Source organism: Piliocolobus tephrosceles, chromosome 2 (genome assembly GCF_002776525.5).
Source record: "Piliocolobus tephrosceles isolate RC106 chromosome 2, ASM277652v3, whole genome shotgun sequence".
Taxonomy (NCBI): domain Eukaryota; kingdom Metazoa; phylum Chordata; class Mammalia; order Primates; family Cercopithecidae; genus Piliocolobus; species Piliocolobus tephrosceles.
In genome coordinates, this window is record NC_045435.1 from 136,227,918 (window position 1) to 136,237,227 (window position 9,310).

Here is a 9,310-nt window from a genome sequence, read left to right on the forward strand (position 1 = left end):
ACCGGGTTTACGCCATTCTCCTGCCTCAGCCTCCCGAGTAGCTGGGACTACAGGCACCAGCCACCTCGCCCGGCTAGCTTTTTGTATTTTTTAGTAGAGACGGGGTTTCACCATGTCAGGATGGTCTCGAACTCCTGACCTCGTGATCTGCCCGTCTCAGCCTCCCAAAGTGCTGGGATTACAGGCTTGAGCCACCACGCCCGGCCTCTGCTAATTTTCAATTAGGTTTGTTCTTGTTTTTCTAGTTCCTTGAAGTGCATCATTAAATTTTTTAATTGAAATCTTTTTTGCAGCAGGCACTTATTGCTATAAATTTCCCTTTTAGTACTGCTTTTCCTGTATCCCACAGGTTTGAAGATGTTGTATTTCCACTTCCATTTGTTTCAATAAATGTTTTTTTTCTTCATTGACCTAATTAGGTTGTTCAGGATCATGTTATTTAATTTCTATATGTGTGTGTAGTTTTCAAAATTCTTCTTAGCATTATGTTCTAGTATTGTCCCATTGTGGCCTGAGAAGACACTTACTTTAAATTTGTTGAGACTTCTTTTTTTTGGCCTAAAATATGGTCTATCCTGGAGAATGTTCTGTGTACTAATGAGAAGAATGTGTATTCTGCAATTGTTTGATAAAATGTTCTGTGTTAATGGTAGGCCCATTTGATCCAAAGGTGAATTTAAATCCAGTGTTTCTTTGTTGGCTGATTTTTTTTGTCTAGATGATCTAATGCTTAGAGTAGGGTGTTGAAGCACCCCACTATTATTGTATTGGAGTCTATCTCTTTGCACAGAATATGTTTTCCCTTCTCTTTGTTGTAATTCTATAGGTCTATAGGTAAAGTACATTTCTTGTAGTTAGCATATAGTTGGGTTATATTTTTTTACCCATCAGGCAGTTTACATCTTTTAAATGCAGAATTTAACTGATTTACATTTACAGTTATTATTAGTATGTCATGTTTTGTTTCTGTCATACTGTTGTTTTTAGGTTGTTTTGTATATCCTTTCTTTTTCTCTTATTGTAATTGTTGTTTGGTGGTTTTCCGTAGTGGTACCATGTGAGTTTGTTCTTTTCAATTGTGCATTTGCTTTTCCAGTGAGTTTTTTTACTTTTCTGCCTTCATGATGGTAAATGGCATCTGTTCCCTTCCAGGTTTAAGATTCTCTTGAGCCTTTCTATAAGGCTGGTGTAGTGGTGATTCTCTCAGCTTTTACTTGTCTAGGAAAGATTTTACTTTTCCTTTATTTAGCAAGGATAAGTTTTCCGGATAATCTTTGGCTGTCAGGGCTTTTTTTTTTTTTTTTTTTTTTTCAGTCAGCATTTTGAATATATCCTATTCTCTCTTGGCATATAACATTTCTGCTGAGAAGTCTGCTGTTATTCTGATAGGAGTTCCTTTATAGGTATTAGATACTTTTCTCTTGTTTTCAGAATTGTCTCCTTGTCTTTGACTTCTGAGTTGGACTATAATGTGCTATGGAGAAGACCTTTTTGCACTGTTATCTCTTTAGGGATCTCTGAATCTTCTGTATCTGGATGTCTAAATCTCTTGCTAGACTAGAAAAGTTTTCCTCTTTTTGCCTTCTGGGACCCTGATAATTCAAGTATTTCATTGCTTTGTGGTGTCCCTTATGTCATGAAGTTTTACTCACTACTTTTTATTCTCTATTTTTGCCCGAGTTATTTCAAAAGACTTGTCTTCAAGTTGAGATTATTTCTTCTGCTTGACCTAATCAGTTGTTGAAGATTTTGGATGTATTTTGTATTTCATCCAATGATTTCTTCTGTTCCAGAATTGGCTTTGTTCTTTTTTATGATATAATCAATCTGTGTGGTAAATTTCTCATATGTATCTTTACATTTTTGGTTTTTTTTTTTTTTTTTTTTTTTTTTTTTAAGAGTTTTTGTGTATCTCACTGAGCTGCTTTAGAATCAGGTTTTCCCCCTAGATTTTATGAATTTTTGATTGGGATCTGTTACTGCAGAGTTAGTGTTCCTTTAGAGCTGTCACATTTCCTTGGTTTTTCATGTTTTCTTTGTCCTTAGATTGATATCTATACATCTGGTATAACAGTTGCTTCTTCCAAATTTTTGACTTTGCTTTTGTAGAGGAGGACTTTTTCCTTAAGGTGTGTCTATGATGTTGGTTGGGTAGGACACTTTCCCTTTGATTCTGGGTGTGCACAGTAGCATACTGTGTCATTTCTTCAGTAGTAAATGGAGTCAATGGTATCTGTGATTTCCTTGGTGGCTTAGGGTGAAGTTATTAGCAGAGGCTTTGGTGATGTTTTGCTGGGGCCTGGTATGCCATGTTGGTTAGTCTTTGGGCTCCATTACTGGCAACAGTGGGCTGTGTCTGCACTTGGCTCAGGGCAAGGGAAGCTGGCACTGGTGTTAGTGGGTCCATGCAGGCTAATTCTTGGGCCTCCAAGTGGCTCACTCAAGCACCAATAGTGGCAGCAATGAGTCAGGTTCTTGGTCCCCTGGGCATGGCATGGGCAATGACAGGAATAGCGGTAGGGCAACAATCTGGGCGCATGTGGTGTGCATCGGTGCTGGTGGCATCTCTAATGGGCTGAGAGGGCCAGTCTCCAGGCCCACATATGGAGGTGGCTGCCAGCTGTGCTGGTAGTGGCCTGGTGGGTAGGCCCAACCTCAGGCTCCTTGAAGGAGTGTTCAGGTGCCAGTGGTGGTGGAGTGTGCTAGGCAATCCTTTGGTCCTTGGATTGTGTACTGTGACACTGTGGCACAGGGTTGGGGGAGCTGAAGCCAGGCCAGGTGGGCTTGTCTTCAGGCTGCCTGATGGTGAGTGCAGGTGCCAACCATGGTAGGCAGGAGTATGCTCGCCAGCCACCTGTGGAATGCTTTGGTGGCAGGTGGCAGCAGCCTTCAGTGGTGGGCAGCCTAGGCCAGCAGATGGGAAATACGTATGCTGGGGTAGCCTGTGCCTCACCCATGCCTCAGACCTGGTATGATTGCCCAAGGTTGCTCATGGCTAAACCCCAGAGGCAGCAGCCATACTTCTCTTGTGCCTCAAGTCCTGGCATTGCTGGGCTCCAGAACAGTGCATGGTCTAAGATAGTGCCTTGCTTTAGCTGCTTATGTCTTAAGGAGTATGTGAAACCCAGTGTGAGCTTCCTCCCTGGACCAGTGCCATAGTATAATAATCTGGCAGCTCCCTATGTTAATTTCAGGGCCTGTGACTATCAATCAAGGGGCTGTCCCATGGTAGGGTTGCAGGAGTCCATGGTAGAAATGTGGACTGCTGAGGGTCTGTCACTTACCTTTTCCCTGTACTGTGGTGTCTCTTGACTGCTAGACATTCCTGGACAGGCAGGTGTTCCCACTTCCTTCTTTCTTCCTTAAGTATTTCCTATCCCTTTCCTGTTGAATTCCAGTATTCTTTCTTGGATGATCTGTTTGACTACTCACTACTTTGGTTCTTCTTGGTGGAGGCAGCAACTACTAAATGCTTCTAGTCAACTGTCTTGAAGTGCCTGTTGGAATTTGGTGTTTAAAATAATTTTTTAGTTGATAGTCCAATTTTGTTTGTTTTTTCTGTGTTCTCCTTTAGTTCTTTGAGTGTATTTTAAAGTCTTTAGTACATCTGATGCTTTTAAGGGACAGTTTCTGCACATTTTTCCTATGAATAGACCATGTATTGTTCTTTGTATGCCTTGTGATCATTTGTTGAAAATTGGACATCTGAAAAACAACCAAGTTTCCCAGTCTTTGCAGACTGGCTCCATGCCAGGAGGGACCTCCACTAACTAAAAGGATGTATTCTGAGCTTTAGAATTATCCCACTTTGAAGCCCCAGAGACCCTCCAGGACTTTGCTTAGTTAAGGGTCTTGCCTGGGGTCCTGTGTGTATTTGTTTTTATTGTTATACCACGCTTTTAAATTTTTTACTTTTCCAAAGAGTCTTCCTGCACCTTGTTCTAGTCCATAGGACCGCAGTCCTGCAGTTTTCACAAGCAGTTACCCACCACTTTCTATAGCTTTTCCAAGGCAGAGCTGTAAGTATACCACTTTTCCTCATCCAAGCTCCAAGTTAGGCAAAACAGAGACTAGTTCAGCAGCCCCCAAAATGCTGCAAATATCTGCCCTGCTCCCTCCTATTTGAGGGAGGTCACTGATCCCTGGGCTGCTGCTTCCTCCCAACACTACCACACTGTGGAGAGGGTGGGGCAAGCCTGAGTAAAACTAACACAAAATTTCTTACCATTTTGAATGTGACTTTTCCTTGATTGGGCATTAGCTTGGTTCCTGTAGATCTTTGTCTTCCAGAGTTCCCATAAAGTTTTCTTTAGTCAGTCTCTACTTGTTTCGTTAATGTTTCCATGGGGGAATGAAGACCTGGAGCTGCCTAATCTGCCATCTTGCTCTCATTTTCTATTCTTCTTGGTGCTGTATAGTCCAAGCACAGTGCAAAAATAAAATGTACAGCATAGCAAGTTATATTTTAAAGCAGACACATGTAATCATAATGCAACTCAAAAAATAGAATATTTCTAAAACTTAGTAAGTTCCCTGCTTACCAAATCACTGATATCCCTCACCCTCCCTTCCCAAAACTGATCATTATTTTAACTTTGTGGGCAATCATGTCTTTGCTTTATACTTTAACACTATGTATACATCCCTACACAAAGTATAATCAATCATCTTGCCTGTTTTGGAACTATAAACAGAAACGTATGTTACATATCCTTTTGTCTGATTCGTTACTGTTTTTACCAATGTTTTTTCCTAATAAAGGAAACTTTTCTCCTTGTATTTCTTTTTATGACTATACTACTATCAACTTGTCTATTTTTAAGATTTAGAATCACTGGATATAGGAATATGTATATTGTCAGTTGCACTAATGCCGAAGTTTGCCATAGTGGTTTTCACCAGCAATATATGGCAGCTCGTTTTTGCATACCATCTCCAATATTTATTTGTACAGTTTAGCCAATCTGGTGGGTAATATGTTCATTTTCGTGTATTTATTTGCCATTTGGATTTTTTCTTCTGTCAAGGGCTAATAAAAATATTTTGTTTTCCTAAGAGTTCTTTATATATTCTGGATATTAGTCCTTTATCAGTTACAGGTTGGGTGACAATATATCCTCATTTGCCCAAGATACCTAGGTCCCAGGGTAATTAAAGGGCCATTGAACAAAGGCACAGAACTTGCACTACCAGATTTCAAGACTTATGGTAAACTTACAGTAATCAATATGGTACACTATTGGTGTAAGAAGACACGTACATATCAATAGAACCGAATAGAGAATCCAGACACAGACCAACATTTTAAACAGATTTCTACAAATGTGCCAATTAAATGAGGAAAACAAGTCTTTTCAAACAAATGGCATTGGATCAGCAATTAAAAAACCCTAACACCTCAAAGTCAAATACAAAAATTAACTCAAAACATAGTACAGATCTAAATGTGAGATAACTAACTTGATATTTATTATAAAAAGGAGATATGAACTAGGTTTGCCCACTGACGGGTCTCTATTTTACTTTTTTATATTCCCTTGGGGGAAAGGGCGGTAACAGAGCTACACTAGTCCCCATGTTCTGCAATGTTCGTTAGTGAAGTTTTTTCATTAATAAGTCCATCAAAACATTTTTAAAAATTTCCTTCCACAGGATACAGACTGGGCTCTGGTCCATGTAAATCTTAGTCTGTGGAAGGAAGAACACAGGATATATCGTCTATCTAGCTTGTTTCAGCAACTAAGTGTGCTGAGATGATGAGAATGCACTGTTGTCACTCTTGTTGCCATTTCATCTTTAGTTTTCATTGTCTTACTAGCTCCACTTTTCAGTGAAGCCAGTTTCATAGGAGACACTTGATATTTTAATCAGTGCCCCCAGGCTGTTTTACCCAGGCTGGAGTGCAGTAGCATAATCATAGCTCACTGCAACCTTGAAGTCCTGGGCTCAAGCAATCTTGCCAACTCAGTCTCCCAGGTAGCTAGGATTACAGGCACATGCCACCATGCCTGGCTAAGGCTATTCTTAAGATTTAGAAATAGAGGCCAGGCACAGTAGCTCACGACTGTAATCTCAGCACTTTGGGAGGCTGAGGCGGGTGGATCACTAGGTCAGGAGTTCAAGACCAGCCTGACCAACATGTTGAAACCCTCTCTCTACTAAAAATACAAATTAGCCAAGCACGGTGGCTGATGGCACATGCCTGTAAACCCAGCTACTCAGGAGGCTGAGGGAGGAGATTTGCTTGAACCCAGGAGGCAGAGGTTGCAGTGAGCTGAGATTGCACCACTGCACTCCAGCCTGGGCAACAGAGCGATACTCCGTCTCAAAAACAACAAAGATTGAGGCCATCCTGGCCAACATGGTAAAACCCCATCATCTCTACTAAAAATACAAAAATTAGCTGGGCGTGGTGGTGCGCATATGTAGTCCCAGCTACTTGGGAGGCTGGGGCAGAAGAATCGCTTGAACCCAGGAGGCAGAGGTTGGAGTGAGCCAAGATCGCGTCACAGCATTCCAGCCTGGCGACAGCAAGACTCCGTCTCAAAAAAAAACCCAAAAGGATTTAGAAATTGAAAATATAGCATTTTATTGGCCTGTTTTTTCTAAGTAAAATGGAGATTGTGACTATCTCTGGGTGGCACAAAATTAGAACTAGCAATGTCTAGCTACCATACAGATAGTGGGGAAGATGTAAGAAACATTAAACATTAGATTTGTTCTGCGATTCAAAGATCACAGATTTTATTGCTAATATTCCATTTTTAATAATAGGGATTTCTAATAATAGAGAGGTTTAACCAACTACCCAGCTAACAACAATTAGAAAAGCTGAACAATACCCGCTTCAAAACTTAACCGAACCAAAGCAATATTAGCAGGCCAGAATCAAGAAGACAAATTCTGAGGTAAGTTTGGCATTTGGGGCCATTTTTCCTTGGGAAACTGACAGACTTGAATACCAATTTTAATGACTTCGTAGGACTATGAGGACAAATATTCCTATCTGCTTGGATGAAATCCTCAGAGAATTTCAGCCTGAGAATAATGAACTAGCCCTTATGGGGATGGCAGGCTAGCTTTGTATATAATATTAATCCCTTCATAAATTGAATAAAGGTGTTTCTGGTTTATTAGCTCCCCTAGGTACCTGGCAAAAAAAAAAAAAAAAAAAAAAAAAAAAATCTGTAAAGCATAGGCTGAACATGGTTGCTCACACCTGTAATCCAAGCTACTCAGGAGGCTGAGGTGGAAGGGATCACTGAAATGTAGGAGGTGGAGACTGCAAGGTCATACCACTGCATTCCAGCCTGACAGACTGACCCTGACTCAAAAAAAAAAAAAAAAAATCCTGTAAAGTAAAACACTTTAGGCCCAAACCGACTCATGCTATTTCTTAAATATAATGTCTAAAACACAAACACATGCCCATCAGAAGACCACAGGAACAACAAGCAGCAGAAAAAAAGACCCACTATGCAATAGAAACAAGACCCACAAGAGCTCTAGATAATGGATTTATCAGATACAATTGAAAACTATTCTATGTTAAATAGCCATAAGATTGGGAATTTCAGTGGGTCAGGTGTAAGGTATAAAAAGAGACATAGCTGACTGAAGGAGTGAATGGAGAGGCAAAAGGAGAGAGGAGGGGGAGGGAGACTGGAGAAATTACGAGCAAGAAGGTCTAATTATGTTTAATTGGATTCTCAGAAGGAAAGTACTGAGAATAGGGGAAGAAGGAACATTTTTTAAAGAGATAATGAGAACTTCAAAAAAAAAAAAAAAAAACTGAGGAAAACCAACAAGTCACAAAGTTAAAAGCTCAACAAATCCAAAGTGGGATGTATTAGAAAAATAATAAACATACATTATGTGGACACCATAACAATGTTGACATAATGCTATTATTAATCAGAAACAGGCTTTTAACAAAAAGTCTTATTAAAAATTGTCTGACATTTCTAAAAAGCTGAAGGCTCAATTTACCAGTAAGATACAGGCTCCAAATGTGTATGAACTTGTTAATATGGAATCAAAACATATAAAGAAATTCATAATTCAAGGAGAAATACACCATCTATAATAATCGTGATTTCAGTACATTCTTCTCAGTAAATAACAAAATAGCCACAAAAGATTCAAGCAGTATGCACAAGAATTGCCAAAAGAACACACATTGTTTTCAGGGACATATGGAGAAAAATTATATATATGTCAAATATTTATGTTTGGCTGGGTGCAGTGGCTCACACCTGTAGTTCCAGCACTTTGGGAGGCCGAGGCGGGTGGATCACCTGAAGGTCAGGAGTCTGAGACCAGCCTGGCCAACATGGTAAAACCCCATCTCTACTAAAAATACAAAAAATTAGCCAGGCATGGTAGAGGGTGCCTGTAATCCCAGCTACTCAGGAGGCTGAGGCAGGAGAACTGCTTGAACCCAGGAGGCAGAGGTTGCAGTGAGCTGAGATCATGCCATCGCACTCCACCCTGGGCAACAAGAGCAAAACGTCGTCTCAAAAAAAAAAAAAAAAAAAATTCATAACACACTTACTTATGTCTTTGAAAGCACCGTGTGCTCACTTGACCCTATGTTTTACTGGCAAAATATAATAATATTCTATATGTTTATAAATTGGCCATAAGTCGAGTCACAGAGCAAGCCTCAACCAATTTCAAAGGATTAAAATTATAGAGTCTCTGACTACAATTCAACAAAGGTAGAAGTTGATAATAAAAGTGTATTAGAAAACCACCATATTTGGAAATTTTTATAAAGTACATGTAAATAACCCATGGTTTTAAAAAAGAAGTACAATGGAAATTAAATATACATGTAACTTAATGACATTTAGTCACCTCAAAACCTGTGAGAATGGAGGTTAAATTATGCTTGCAATAAATGTGTAACAATACATTAGGAAAGAAAAAATCAACACACCAAGTTTAAAAGAATATTGCCCTCCGCCCACCCCAAGGAAATGGCACAAAATAATGAAATAACACTGTAGAAAACATTAAAGTGAGGAGGTGCTCTTTGAAAGAAAAAAACAGCTAATGAAATCGATGTAAAGGAAAAAAAAAAAAAAACCTGCGAAGGAAAATAGGGGAAAAAAGTGTGTGTATGGCAAAGGTCGGGGGAAGAAGTATGAATTCAAGGGGGAAAAAAATGCAATATATATAATTAAAAGGGAACACCAATAGAAACTGCAGACATTAAAACAATTAAGTGATATACTGTTAACAATTTTACTTTAACCGAATTGAAATTGTAGATGAATTCCTTGAAAACAACTCACCAAAATGGAAA

General features: G+C 39.5%; 1 long non-coding RNA gene across 1 annotated transcript; it reads right to left on the minus strand.

Annotated features, from left to right (window-relative positions):
* Positions 1–1,288: 1,288 nt before the first annotated feature.
* LOC111526542 lies at positions 1,289–6,135 on the minus strand. The gene is made up of 2 exons (XR_003309405.1): positions 4,226–6,135; positions 1,289–3,497 (listed from the first exon to the last, which is right to left on the minus strand). It is a non-coding gene; the product is annotated as an uncharacterized LOC111526542 (long non-coding RNA).
* Positions 6,136–9,310: the final 3,175 nt, after the last annotated feature.